Source organism: Botryllus schlosseri, chromosome 2 (genome assembly GCF_051294905.1).
Source record: "Botryllus schlosseri isolate E-star chromosome 2, Bs_hap1, whole genome shotgun sequence".
Taxonomy (NCBI): domain Eukaryota; kingdom Metazoa; phylum Chordata; class Ascidiacea; order Stolidobranchia; family Styelidae; genus Botryllus; species Botryllus schlosseri.
In genome coordinates, this window is record NC_137237.1 from 27,540,842 (window position 1) to 27,555,148 (window position 14,307).

The following is a 14,307-nucleotide window of genomic DNA, read 5'->3' on the forward strand; positions in this document are numbered from 1 at the left end:
CAGGACATGTGATGTGATATCAGTGGTGGCTTTTGGGGTAGGCGAGGTAGGCGGTCGCCTAGGGCCCCCCTGGTTGATTTACGCGCTTTCGAGGCCCCTCCTCAGTTTACGCGCTTTTTTCAACTATTTCTCCGGTTTACGCGCTTTTTTTCAAGTATTACCATTTTCCGAATAACCGCGGAATCCTTGTATCCATAAAGAATCTTGGTATTGTACCGTAAAGAGGGGTCAAACATCAATCCACATTTTTTAGTTATCATTTTACGAATAAACACAAAAATCCATGCACCAATGTAGAATATGGTACCGTAAGCAATTGTCGATCATTAAATTCCTGCACTTGGTGCAAGAGCTCACTTCGATTTTATAATCTCTATCCATTTTGCCATTAGTTAAAGGCCCCCCCTCCTACATTTACCCGAATGTTATCATTTTGCAGATAACTGCGAAAATACATGTACCCATGTAGAATATAATACCGTAAACAGTAGTCAACCCGCTAAAAGAGCTTACTTTGATTTTATAGGGGGGGGCCTCCTACATTTATGCAAATTTTAGTTATCATTTTGCGAATAGCGGTGAAAATACATGTAGGCATACTGCCTACATATGTAAAATATAGTACCGTAAGCAGTAGTCGATCATTAATTTCTGCAGTAGTTGCAAGAGCTCACTTTGATTTTATGATCTCTATCCATTTTGACCGTAGCTAAAGGGCCCCCCTCCTACATTTACGCGAATGTTATCATTTTGCAAATAACTGTGAAAATACATGTACCCATGTAGAATATAATACCGTAAACAGTAGTCAATTATTAAATTTCTGCGCCCGCTAAATTGGCTTACTTTGATTTTATTAGGAGGGCCTTCCTTCTTCATTTATGCGATTTTTGGTTATCATTTTACGAATAACCGTGAAAATATATGTACCCATGTAGCATCTGGTACAGTAAACAGCAGTCGATCATTACATTTCTGCATCAGCTAAATAGCTTGCTTTGATTTTATGAGGCGCCCCCCTACATTTATGCGAATTTTCGCTATCATTTTGCGAATAACCGTGAAAATATATTTGCCGATGTCGAATATGGTACCGTAAACAGTCTATCATTAAATTTCTGCACCCGCTAAAAGAGCTTACTTTGAATTCATGTGGGCCCCCCCTCCCACATTTATGCGAATTTTCGTAATCATTTTGCGAATAACCGTGAAAATACATGCAGGCCTACAGATGTTGTGGAATATGGTACTATAAACGGTGTTCGATAATTGAATTTCTGTGCTTGTTAAAAGAGCTTACTTCTATTTTATGTCAATGAGGTCATATTATAACGTAATGAATTATTATTGAATATATACTTCCTAGTGGCAGCAGTGTATATTTCAGTGCATCAAAATTTTCCAGTATATGTTTGTGTGAGATTCTACTTGCTAGCTCTTGATGCCAGCTTTCATATGGTATGTTAATTTCTAATGAAGCGAGGCCACACTGAGCCTGAATATCCAAAATATCAAAGGAAATAGTCATTTGAAAAGCCAATGAAAGCATGTAGGCTATTATAGCCTATATATTGTTGTTTACTGAGCCATTCTCATGACTCAACATATTTGTTGTGAATTAGGCCTTTTTTGAATGGAAATCCATTCTCGGGGTTGTCATGATTTGTTCATTTCTTGTCTGGCAGCTTCCTAAGCACTCAAAGGTTATGCATTATGGTGCTTTAAGCTGTTTGCAGGAATCTTAGATTGCAACTTTTCTTCATTTTTTCAAGCAATTTTTGCAGCTTTTCGATTTTTCATGCAACTCACTTTTTACTGGAAATATTTGGTACTATATGTAAATAGATCGCTTGATTATTTCACTGTGGTTTGAATTTGAGGTCATTTCAGATTTGACGTACATTCAGGCTAGACCGCCGTAAATTATATTACCACTGGGCCAATTTTTTCAGGCAATTGATTTTGTCGAAGGCGATTACACTGAGTTTTGAGACAGTAGTAGTAGTATAGATCGGTCGCGAACTAACATGGGCTCTTATGGGGGCGGTCGCATGCGGCTGGCGAAACTCGTGGTGGCATGCGGCTTTTTAGACCCCCCCCCCTCTCGGTCGCATGCGGCTATTGCGTCTTATGGGAGCGGTGGCATGCGGCTCTTATTTCTTATGGCAGGGGTCGCAAGCGGCTGGGAAACCCGGGGTGGCAAGCGGCTCTTTTGTCTTATGGCGGGGGTGGCATGCGGCTATTTGTGTCTTGTGGTCGCACGGTAACCCTTTTCAGTATAGGGATCGGTCGCACGCGGCTTCGTTGTTGGCATGTCGTACTCTCAGGTATAGGCTGCGTTGACATGTCGTAATTTCAGTAAAAGGTGTGAAATAGTCAGCCGCATGGTAATGTTTTGGTAATTGGTTTGTCACAGAACCGGCGTAGACGGTGATCCGAATATCAACAATACCAACGGACACAAATTAACACTTCAAATAGGTGTGAAATATTTGTAATATCCTATGAGTGCTCACAAGATAACACATCAGACAGACATCTCTCGTGGTTTGGTGTTACAGAGGCAGGAATCACGCACAAGTAATATTTTGTCACAGAACCGGCGTAGACGGTGTTCCAATACCAACAATAGCCGCGTTCACTTGCTTACACTCCAAATAGGTGTGAAATATTGGTAAAATCCCGCGATCGCTGACAAGATAATACCTAAGACATAACCATCTTTCGCGGCTTCGTGTTACAGACACATCGATCGCTCACGCGGTGAAATTTTCGTAAGCAGTTTGTCACAGAACTTGATTTCGCTCGTAAGATTTAATAAGTGACGAATAACAGATCGCCAGTGTCGGTAACTTGAATAGCGACAAATTGTCACTTATTTCTACTCTAACCCTAATCCTTTGTGAAGTGTACGCTTATTCAAAAAAGGTGCGAAATAATTTTAAACTCCTACGATCGCTCACAAGATAACACCTATAAGACATAACCCTCTCTCGTGACTTGTGGCTACATACATCCCAATCGCTACAATGTAATATGTTGGTAGTTTGGTACAGAACTGGATTTCACGAGTCTGATATAATAAGAATATTACCTATTAAGTAATAAGCACCGAATAACAGAACCGGCGCAGACGGTGACTTGAATATCCAAGATTTGATACTTTCCGCGATCGCTATATGTTTCGCGTTGACTTTGGTTGCGTGATGCGAATCATGAGAATATTCAATCAATGTGTCAATTTGTCAACTTGAAATGAAACTCACTACACAAACCAAGTTGATTCGTATTTGAATGTGTTGATCCGGTACAACTCTAAGCCTTTGAGAAATCCATTTACCGCAATCAGTTGATTCGAACGTAACCTGAATATTGCTGACTCCAACTTCAGTCGCATCGGATTATTCGCACATTCCGCGCTGCTGTTTCACACCTATAGAATCAATACAATCTAGCTTAATGAGAATCGGGAATCGTAAGTATGCACATACAATCGTTGTATTTATTACTGGGGAAATCAAACGCCTAACAAAAACACGCAACTTACCATTTGGCCAACTCTAGCATTACCAAAAAATCTAGATATTGTTGATTGAAAATCCTTGAGTCCCAAATGTTATAGTACCGCATCCGAATCCATTCGCGGGATGTACTAAAGGTAAATCCAAATAATCCAGAATGAAATATTTGGACTTTGACATAATCTGAATTGAAATAGATTAACAAACATAACTGCCAACTTTCACCCAGTCACATTTCGAAATTATATGCATATTGATTTGAAACAAGTAATGAAATATTACAACTATATTCGCGATCGAACTTTTCGTTTGGCAAAGATAGTTTCAGAAATACTATCACTATGATATCTCAACATTTTAACATCTTGCCATACACAAAAGAGTAAAATACAAAAATCTTGTCAAGTCAACCCGTTTGTAACTTACCCAACCAACTCAACAGTATCCTTATGAAAAGTAGACAAGACTACGCAAGTAATCACCACAATCCAAAATCCATAACAAGTTCGGTTGTATTCATAGTCCGCCAACTCGTATTTTTTTATTCAACTGTAAAAGTCGTTACTATTCTGTAACCTGAAGTAATTACTACTCGGTGTGCACAGCTTGAGATTAACATATGTTTTGAGTATATGATATTTGAATGTCTGACCAACGTAGTTAATAATTCATTTCTTACGATCAAACGCCGGTGTTACATTGAAAGTTATCATACTGCAAACATAGGGATTGACACAGTGATTTGCCATATGACGTATATTTTGTAATGCTCGACCATGACTTGATTATTAAATTATTCACGGTAATTAGACTTGGTGTTTTGGTAAAGGTTATTATGACAGCAACAAACTTTTCACTATCATGATTATTAAAACATCAATTTGTAAAGCCAGACTTACATGTGCGAAATGTTCTTGATTCGGATATTATTCCGGATTGGTACAAAACAATCGTTGTATTGCAGACAACCGAAAATACTTTAAAAATGCAATCGTTCACAATAATTAGGACTAAAGATGAAACAACAATATCGGTATAATTACATTCAACAACCAGTACAATTATTAAAATCCATTGTTTGCGATAACCGGTGCTAAAGATGTAATAATCCCATTATTCATACATTGAACACCCGATACAAAATGCTTAATTATCGCAATTCGTAACGAGTAATTGAAACGACTACGTGTGGAGTTAGTATATCACAATATCGTTACTATTGAATCCAACGATTGATACGATTTATTGGTGGAATTTGTGACAGCGAATTGAAACATCCATACCTTACAGAGTGTGAAATATCACTTTTGGTATCGAGTACCAGTAGAAGCGGGTGAACAATACTTGATTCGTGACTCGTCGTTGTACTTGCTGAATGTAAAAAATTACAAGGTTACACTCTAAGACCTTGATCAGCACAAGAGCAATTTGGAATATCATTACTGACTGCAGCCTATTCTACTAGACAAAACTCACGACAATAATAGAATCAAAATATGTGCTACACTGAAATCTACAAAATGTGTTTGTATTGTTGTTAGTGATCATACATTATCATTTGAATCTTCTAAAGTAATTGTAATCATAAAACCAAACTACTGAAAGTCATTACCAACACAAAAACAGTTTGCATGATATTCACCAAACACATCCTTACTCAGTATGCATAAATTATTTGTAGAGTGCATACCATCAAAGAAATCTGGAACACAACCAACACCGAAAATGATAAATGCGTTTCGCGTTACTATTGACACAAGTTCATTTCTATCAAGCGAAATAAACGCCATCACAAAACTCAGAGCATGCAAAGGTCTTGATTGATGTGAATTTCGATTTGGGTCTTATGATACCAGCAAGCATTTTAGAAATATTATGATTCGTTAAACCAAAGTCGTACGCCCGATTAATAGTTGATTGGAAACTTGATCACGTACCTCAATCATTACAGAAGGGTATAACACCATTGTCCGACAATCTTTTGCAAAAAGGATCGAAACCAAGTCACTCAAAGTCGTTGCCGTCACATAAACAATTTGTACGACGTCTGATAAATGTATCCTATAGTTAGGTGTACTAGAAATATTTGTAAAACACACTCCGGTAAAGAAATCGACGAAAAGATATCCTACACCTAGATCTGGTAAAACTATTTTGCACTTTTTGTTCGTTGGTATGGTATCCATTTTAATTTTTCCATTTCCTCTCGTCAAAGTAGATGTAATCATAGTCACGAAAGAACTTACTAGGACGTGCTTGAATTCTAGACATAGTTCTGATTTACCCGACACAAGACCCAAGGGCAACCCTAGTTTCAACCGAGCACACATATCCAAAATATCACACACTTCGCTATTCCTAAAGCACAAACACCCGATACAAAATATTACTTGTTGTGTTTTTGCGGTCTCATCTTCACAATATCACACACAATACGAACGATGGGTATGTGAAACATGGCGTAGACTTGAATCACACCAACCTGGAAGATTATTTACTCACTTTTTACATAACGGAAATTGATCAACATCACGTCATCGGTGTGTATCGGTTTTTCTAGATACAAACTATATGCTAGTGTAGCGGAAAATAATTTAGTGTAAGAAAAACAATTTTCACTCTCTTGACTCATGAAAACAACAGACGAGTCTTCCTTCAATATTTTTTTTGTGTCAACTAGGTGCTTTGTATGATACGATCGATATCCCCGCGACTTTTTCAGATCGCAATATGAAAGATATTTACATCACACAAAATATTACTCCACTCGATATCCCCCATACTATACTAAACCGCGGAATGATTGGCCAGACTCTACAAAGTGTTTTGATATCGTTTTTACACGAAAGGTTACGTATGTAAATATTCAAATAATCGCAAACGCAACTATAGTACTTACAGAAATATCATATAGTTGTTGTAACAAAGTTGTATGAATATACTATTGAATTGCATACTAAAGTTTTGTACCTTCAAGAACCTCTTCAAAGTTGTATGTGTACAATGTTTATCGTGAGTCCTACACATTGATGATACCCGTCCGAGTTTGACTTTTAGAAAATATTATGTCGACATACTGATGTCTTTCAAAAACCAAATCATGGTCACTACTTGGGAGGTCTATCAATGTCATGGCAGTAATCTATAGTTACTTCCACCAAAGAGTATGTATTCGACTTACGTTCCACAAATCTAACGCACAAAACAATTTACTTTACTTACGAGAAGCGCCGAGCCTACCATCAAAACAACTAGAAGGTGGAACTATATTAAAAACGTCGCTAGCCTTTGTGCACCAGCTGTAAATCACACAAGTAACAAGTTTCAAGATTCTGGTTATTGAAAAAGCGTTAGAGTGTTTCTCCTGCGCCAAGTCGTTATGTTGACGAAAGCGTATATTGTAATATCATGATCGATTTGCATTCGTTGGTCACAAACTGTCACTACTCTAAATAATTCTTTTTCACTCAAACACAAACGCATACTTGTCACCATTCGTTTTCATCAAGTACGAGTTCAAGAAACTTACTACGACATGAATTTTTATTTTTATGTTGTGTAAATAGGTAATAATTAATTCAAGTAACACTATATCAACATCATCGAGTTGTGCTAATAGATTTACATGTGGTCTTGTGGTTTTCATCGGGACATACAGCACGAACTAACTGTAGACTCCTCTCTGTTGTACAGCTACTCGGTAATCGAAATGCATTAACATGTAAACAACGATCTTGTTTCGTCACACCAAAAATATGTTCACTGTCGCGATACTCCGCACAAGACGTGCATAGCCTTTTCACACTCGTAATAGTATACCAACGTCAAGCGATAACGTTTAACAAGACCAACGACACTGAACCCACGACGTTTACCTATGTGAAATTCCCACTTTCACTTGCCAGTCCATCGTTTACCTGACTAAACATATTATTTTCCTTTGGAGATCTGATGTTTACCCAGAGTAAGAAACCTTTTTCACTTGGAAATCTATTTTTTCCTTGGCTAACAAACCTTTTTTCACTTGTAAATATGTTTTTTCCTTGGCTAACAAACCTTTTTTCACTTGGAAATCTATTTTTTCTCTGGTTAACAAACCTTTTTCCCGGGTAACAAACCTTTTTCCCTGAGCAACAAGCCATTTTCACTTGGTGGTCCGTCGTTTACCTGAGTAAAAATATCATTTTCCTTTGGGGATCTGGCGTTTACCCGGTGTAACAATACATTTTCGCTTGGAAAAATACTTTTACCTAGAGTAACTAATCATTTTCTCCTGGGTAACAATCCCTTTTCGTCTGGAAACTATCATTTAACTGAGTACCAATACCGTTTTCACTTGGAAATACATTTTTCCCTGGGTAACAATACCATTTTCGTTTTGAAAACTGACAACCACACCGGCCAATTTGATATTTTTGTATATTGTTACAACGAACAGTGACGGAAATATACACTGACTACCGGTTTCAGAGTACACCCCATCGGTCGTATCACGTCAATATCATCGGTTAACCACATACAATATACTCTTGTACACCGAAATGCACGCTTTGGAAAATTGGACAATAGGCTGCGATAGTTCTGTGATGTCCGGGTTCGTGCTTTAGATTTTCCAGAGTCAAAATGTCTGAATAAAACACCTCCTTGACGATGGTTGGTATGTGGATAACGGTGTTCGGAAAACGGTTGGATTTATGTCGCCCATCGCGATAACAATTCCTGGTCGAGTTTTCCTCCGGCATGTTTGCTATATTGTGTCTTTATTGGTCAATGTATGTCTCGACATTCAGTTTGAAATCGGAAATGATAAAGTATGTAACCGGATCCGGATATCAACTCTGAATCGATAAACCAATGAACGATATTCAAAGTAAACATGTCACACCCTGTGTTTCCACGAAAAAATACCATCCAGACATACGTCGCGCTTGTTTGCCCACATCAGTATACGCGCAAATGGAGGTGTGTGACATTGCATGCAATGTGTTGGTATACAAACATCGATCCACAGACATTATCATAGCCGGTAGTTTTGATGTAGATCGAATGTCACCCGATCAGTGGTGGCTTTTGGGGTAGGCGAGGTAGGCGGTCGCCTAGGGCCCCCCCTGGTTGATTTACGCGCTTTCGAGGGCCCCCCCTCCTCGGTTTACGCGCTTTTTCCAAATATTTCTCCGGTTTATGCGCTTTTTTTCAAGTATTACCATTTTCTGAATAACCGCGGAATCCTTGTATCCATAAAGAATATGGTATTGTACCGTAAAGACAGGTCAATCATTAAATCTCATTTTTTAGTAATCATTTTACGAATAACCACAAAAATCCATGCGCCAATTTAGAATATGGTACCGTAAGCAGTAGTCGATCATTAAATTTCTGCGCTAGTTGCAAGAGCTCACTTTGATTTGATGATCTCTATCTATTTTTCCATTAGCTAAAGGGCCCCCCCCTCCTACATTTACGCAAATGTTATCATTTTGCAAATAACTGAAAATACATGTACGGTACCCATGTAGAATGTAATACCGCACACAGAAGTCAATCATTAAATTACTGCACCTGCTAAAAGCTTACTTTGATTTTATGAGGGGGGGGCCCTTCTTCATTTACGCGATTTTTGGTTATCATTTTACGAATAACCGTAAAAATACATGTACCCATGTAGCATATGGTACCGTAAACAATAGTCGATCATTGAATTTCTGCATCCGCTTAAAGAGCTTACTTCGATTTTATGAGCCCCCCCCCTAAATTTATGCAAATTTTAGTTATCATTCTGCGAAGAACCGTGAAAATGTATGTACCGATGTGGAATATGGTACCGTAAACCGTCGATCATTAAATTTCTGCATCTGCTAAAAGAGCTTACTTTGATTTTATGAGCCCCCCCCCCTACATTTATGCGAATTTTAGTTGTCATTTTACGAGTAACCGTGAAAATATATGTACCCATGTAGAATATGGTACAGTAAACAGAGGTCGATCATTAAATTTCTGCACCTGCTAATAGAGCTTACTTTGATTTTATGAGCCCCCCCTCCATTTATGCCAATTTTAGTTTATCATTTTGCGAATAACCGTGAAAATACATGTAGGCCTACCCATGTAGAATATTGTCTTGTAAACGGTGTTCGATAATTGAATTTCTGTGCTTGTTAAAAGAGCCTACTTCGATTTTATGTTAATGAGGTCATATCAGTGCATCAAAATTTTCCAGTATAAGTTTGTGAGATTCTACTTGCTAGCTCTTGATGCCAGCTTTCATATGATACCGTATGTTAATTGATAATGAGCCGTGTCCGCACTGAGCCTGAATATCCAAAATATCAAAGGAAATAGTCATTTGAAAGCCAATGAAAGCATAGGCTATTATAGCCTATATATTGTTGTTTACTGAGCCATTCTCTTGTTGTGAATTGGGCCTTTTCTGAATGGAAATCCATTCTCAGGGTTGTCATGATGGTAAATTTGTTCATTTCTTGTCTGCGGATTAGCAGCGTATTTTCAAAGCTTTACCATGCTCAATGTGCACCCGGTACAGTCAGTCAGAAAGTGTTTATGGTGTTGTCAGAAAGTGTTTTTTTTATCACAGGTGGATGTCTTTTAATTGGTGGTGTACTATAGATAGATATGCAATACATCTTGCATGCAGGACAGTTTCTAGCGGCCTGATGCCTGATATTTCATGCCTCAAAAATCTATGTCAATACTTGAAAGGTTTGAATGGCTATCATTGAGAAAGGTGTACGAAAGGCTACATATATTCAATTTGTTGTGAGGTTGATAATTTAATGTGATGTCACAGAAAAAGACCAAAATGAGACCAAACAATAAGCAATGGAATCAATTTCAGCAGGGCAGAAGAAAGAATTAAATGATCACAAGTCAAGTTTTTGCAACTTTTTTTACAGCTTGTGGCAGCTTCCTAAATACTCGGAAGTTATGTAGTATGGTGTTTTAAGCTGTTTCGAGGAATCTTATATTGCGACTTTTCTTCATTTTTTCAAGCAACTTTTTGCAGCTTTTCGATTTTTCATGAAACTCACTTTTTACTGGAAATATTTGGTACTTAATGTAAATAGATCGCTTGATTATCATCACTGTCGTTTAAATTTGAGGTCATTTCTCAGTTGACATACATTCAGGCTAGACCGCCGTAAATTATATTAGCCTACTACTGGGTCAATTTTTTCAGGCTATTGATTTTGTTGAAGGCGCCAACACTGAGGTTTGCGACAGTGCCTTGGATACGCATCGATTCGAGTATCTCATACCTTAATAATGTCAAGAAACTTATCCATAAATGTACTTTTTTAGTGTAACTTTAGTGAAAAATAAATGAAAAATAAATGCAACTTTTTACTTCAACTTTTATGAAAAATATGTGCAACTTTCCACGGATTTGACTGCTACCAAAATTTGCCCTAAGATCCGGTGTTGCATAAGACAATTTTGACCATTACACTCTTGCAATGGGCTACCAGTTCAATATAAATGTGACTCGGTAAACAGCATATTTAGTAAGGCGCACTCGTCAGTTGACAACCGTACTTTTCATTAGCTACGATGAGTTTGGTATCACTCAGTTATATGTGATGTTGTAATTGGTAGCATCAGTATCTCCTAATTACTGCAGTCAAGTATCTGTCACAATGCCGCGAGCACATGCTAAATGTAAGTCAGGATCTCGGAAAAGGAAGTGGTTCAGATTTGGAAAGAAAGTGACAATGCAAATTTTGAACTGCGACACAAATATTTATTTAACCATCTGTTTCAGCTCAGGAATGTTCTGCACAAATTGAGGATGATGCTGTTTTTCCACCAACTATATTGCCTTGTAGACTTGAATGATGTAACAGTGCTTTCAAATACGTATATTGTATTTGATTGTAGTGGTCTTTTGTCTATGCTAGTTGTGGCGTTTTAGGTTTAATCCAACCAGGCAAGTTCTTACAGACAAAAAAATTTTTTCTATAACTTACAATTTTTTCATTAGTGCGTGTTGTTTCGTGTGTGTAACTGTTTATTTACAAATTGCGCTGCTACTATAGTACCGTATGTCCGTATACTTCAAGGTTTGTTGTTGTTGTCATTGTTACAATGCGAATATCATGGTTTGTGATTTTGATTGTTGCGTCATACTTTGCCGTTTTGATTTTGCTTTTAAATCTATTTAAATGCCTTAGGTGTGCAGTTAACTCTTGAAGAGAGGCACCCAAAAATTATCCGAGTTCAATAAATATTATATTACAATGGATGTTGTATTGAAAGCTATATTCTTACAGATCATGGAACTAGCTCTTCACAGGTGATACCAGTACTGATGTGTTCCTGTGGTATTACTGGTGTTGTACCACATTGCCGCACATTTTGCTTTTATGCCTTATCATGCAACAAAATCTTCTTTGTAGCAAAAAGATATGCCCAATCCAGCACCTGACTGAAACCTTGACGTGGTGTGCTGGCTTATTACTAATGTCAGCCGACAGCTTTCTGGATTTATGTGGTATATTTGGCGTGCAGTTGCCTTATTATACTATCATGTCATGCTACATCCCATAATTCTTCTACATAGGTGGGTCTGGGCACGCGCTGTAGTTCACTTGAGTCACTTGTTTTCGAATATGCCAAGTCGTTTATTGTACTGTGGCATGACATTATAATTATTTTATATGCTGAAAGTTTCAACATGATGTACAGACAAAGCACTACCGGAACAGTGTATACGTGGTGTAGAACAATAAAAGTATCGTTAAGCGCTAGTGAGGGGGGTCTGGGGGCGTAGCCCCCCAGAAGTTGCGATAATATAGATAAGGAGGGCCCCCCCGGAAGTTTCGCCTAGGGCCCCCCCAATCGTAAGGCCACCACTGCACCCGATAACAATACCAATAAGCCACATTGCAATGACTCTGAGTCCGCGCTATTACATCGATATTTCGACACCGTTCGCTGATTTACTCGATGGTGTTATCGTGTTGTTACATTGCAAGATAGTCATGACCCTATCTCCGGACAGATCACCCAGACCAATTGGATACATCGGTCGATATCCGTCGTGTTGTCGACACCGAAGTTTTCTGCTGAGACTGCAGCGATTGACCAATGTGAACTATCGAAGTACGGTGCTCGAAATGATTGCGATCAGTCTTTCAGTCACGATGCATGGATGTCGCTACTCCCACATAACGACTCCAGATAAATATCGTGCAAATCTCGGACTGATACTGTGATCCAATAAGGTGTGTCTCTGTGAAGACTGCAATCGTACACCACAATAGAACACTACCTCGTGATTTCACACGCAATCAAAAAACACATCATCGTAAGGGTCCATTTCGCCCGGTGCCATTTCGAAACGGTCATCGCCACAAGAGATCGGTAACATTTTGAAACCATCATCACCACAAGGCTATCGACGTCGTTTCAGTTGGTCATGTCAATCCGTTTTACAAAGTACCGTTTTTCGAGTCCCTGCACCATAGTGTTACGACACAGGCAAGATGCATCGGTGGAAATAATAAAACACAGAAGGCACACTTTGGTGTTATTTGACATAGGTTTTACACCTGAAGAACCTTACATTCGAGCGATGCATTGGAACGACGCTTGTATTATTGACGTCGAAGGAACAGAAATGTATCGATTTATCGGTTTCGTACATATCCAGAAAAAATCTGGTTATATGATTGTACACGGTGAATGTCTGTGAACGCTCTATTGGAAAATTCTGTGCAGTTCACTTTCACCGTCGTGCGAATAACCCATGTTATGGTTCCATGTTTGTGTGTCTGTATGTCATGCTCAGACGGACTCAGAGTCATTGCAATGTGGCTTATTGGTATTGTTATCGGGTGACATTCGATCTACATCAAAACTACCGGCTATGATAATGTCTGTGGATCGATGTTTGTATACCCACACATTGCATGCAATGTCACACACCTCCATTTGCGCGTATACTGATGTGGGCAAACAAGCGCGACGTATGTCTGGATGGTATTTTTTCGTGGAAACACAGGGTGAGACATGTTTACTTTGAATATCGTTCATTGGTTTATCGATTCAGAGTTGATATCCGGATCCGGTTACATACTTTATCATTTCCGATTTCAAACTGAATGTCGAGACATACATTGACCAATAAAGACACAATATAGCAAACATGCCGGAGGAAAACTCGACCAGGAATTGTTATCGCGATGGGCGACATAAATCCAACCGTTTTCCGAACACCGTTATCCACATACCAACCATCGTCAAGGAGGTGTTTTATTCAGACATTTTGACTCTGGAAAATCTAAAGCACGAACCCGGACATCACAGAACTATCGCAGCCTATTGTCCAATTTTCCAAAGCGTGCATTTCGGTGTACAAGAGTATATTGTATGTGGTTAACCGATGATATTGACGTGATACGACCGATGGGGTGTACTCTGAAACCGGTAGTCAGTGTATATTTCCGTCACTGTTCGTTGTAACAATATACAAAAATATCAAATTGACCGGTGTGGTTGTCAGTTTTCAAAACGAAAATGGTATTGTTACCCAGGGAAAAATGTATTTCCAAGTGAAAACGGTATTGGTACTCAGGTAAATGATAGTTTCCAGACGAAAAGGGATTGTTACCCAGGAGAAAATGATTAGTTACTCTAGGTAAAAGTATTTTTCCAAGCGAAAATGTATTGTTACACCGGGTAAACGCCAGATCCCCAAAGGAAAATGATATTTTTACTCAGGTAAACGACGGACCACCAAGTGAAAATGGCTTGTTGCTCAGGGAAAAAG

General features: G+C 38.5%; 1 protein-coding gene across 1 annotated transcript in view; it reads right to left on the reverse strand.

The window, feature by feature from the left end:
- The window catches only part of LOC145457302 (matrilin-2-like), a 115,855-nt gene that overhangs the window by 5,878 nt on the left and 95,670 nt on the right, over positions 1-14,307 (reverse strand). The window lies entirely within an intron of this gene.